Raw genomic sequence first — 1,659 nt, 5'->3', positions numbered from 1 at the left:
AGCACTTAGCAACGAAGCCCTATCCATTAGTATTCCACATAAGAAATCCATTCTAGAAAAAAATACAATTAGATTAGCTCTTCATAGACAAACTTGGGGTTTGCGAGCCAAGGTAAGATCGGCTCGGGATCATGGGACCCTTTTCTATCAGATAGGAGGGGCTCTTGTACAAAATAGACTTACTAAGTAATAACCCCATAGAATCTATCTATATAAAGATAAAGAGGCAATCGTGTCAGGAAGCGGGTTTTTCTTTGGCCAAAAGGTACTTCGAACTTGGAACGAGCATGAAGAGATTAACGAGACTTCTTTCTCTTTTGAGTTTTTCTGGCGGACCTGCCGCGCAAGATCTTTGGTCTTCCCCTGGAACCGATGAAAAAAAGTGGATCGCTTCTTATGTACTCGCTCAGAATGATTCTTCTCTATCTATAGTTCATGGCCTATTAGAAGTAGAAGGTGCTCTGGTGCAATCCTTACCGACAGAAAAAGATTGCAGTCAGGTTGATAATAGTCGAGTGACATTACTTCGTCGGTCCGAACTAAGGAATCTGTTAGAAATGTTTTGAAATGGATATTGTTCTCTCTTTGATCAGGGATTGCTATATGAAAAGAAGTGGAGTTTGAAAAAGGGAACGGAATGCTCAAACCGGAACTGCTAGAGGAACGAATTTTCAATAGCATAACTTGGGCTCCTAGAATATGGCGCCCTTGGGACAATCTATTTGATTGCAGGGTTTTGTTCCGAAGCAAAGATATCCGCGGAGGCCGGTTCGTTCGTCCTATTCTGATATTCAGGACCAAGAGGTACTGGATTCTCTTTCGGATAGGCCCTGAAAGGAGAAGAAAGGCTGAAATGCCAACGGACCTCTGTCTATTCTCTAATTCACCCGATCCGATAGTACCCGTTTTTGGAACGTCCAGTGCCAAAGTCACTGAATGGGTAAGTCACCAATCCAATCCCTTTGACAAATCGGATGTCATATTAGATATCATATTCTATATATATAGAAATATCATAGATAGAATAGACATATAGAATTTTTGGTCGGCAAATTCGAAGGAATCATTGAGTGAAAAAGGAGCAAAGAATGACAAAAGACGAGACTCTACTAGTCTTCACTCTTGTGGTTTCCTCTTCCTCGGTTTCTGTTTTCTTATTCGGGATCTTGCTTTTCATGGTTCTCATCTCTGCAACTCGCGATTTTCGCGAGAGAACCAAATCCAAGTTGGTGAAGATCATGATTTGGGCTGGCACGGGGATCGTTTGATCGATTTCCTTGATTTGATCGCTACTTAATGGGCGTGCGCTCAAAGGATACAAACAGGGATTCGCAAACAAAAAGGGGAATTCGTAGTCACTTTTTCCTGTCGCGTAAAAAAAAAGTCTTTACGCGAGAGCAATAGAGGTTGGGATACATCTATCTCTTCTGAGCAACCTCTTTTGGATTCTTAAGACCACCCTTGCAGTAGGATACCATCTGCTTTGGGTTCTTTATTATCTCCTTCGAGGGATTTTTAGGATCGTTCAGGCTATATATATTTAGTCTATTTTGGCTTTTACTGTCTACTTTTCTCAGGGAGATGGTTAAGGACCTCAGAAGATAGAGGAGAGCGCCAGGCCCAGATTTCCGGAATACTTCTACGGGGAATGCTCATTGA

This window comes from Triticum urartu, unplaced genomic scaffold, assembly GCF_056163025.1.
Source record: "Triticum urartu cultivar PI428250 unplaced genomic scaffold, HENAU_Tu73 scaffold1, whole genome shotgun sequence".
Classification (NCBI taxonomy): domain Eukaryota; kingdom Viridiplantae; phylum Streptophyta; class Magnoliopsida; order Poales; family Poaceae; genus Triticum; species Triticum urartu.
The sequence above is the reverse complement of the archived record's forward strand: the minus strand, read 5'-3'. Positions refer to the sequence as shown.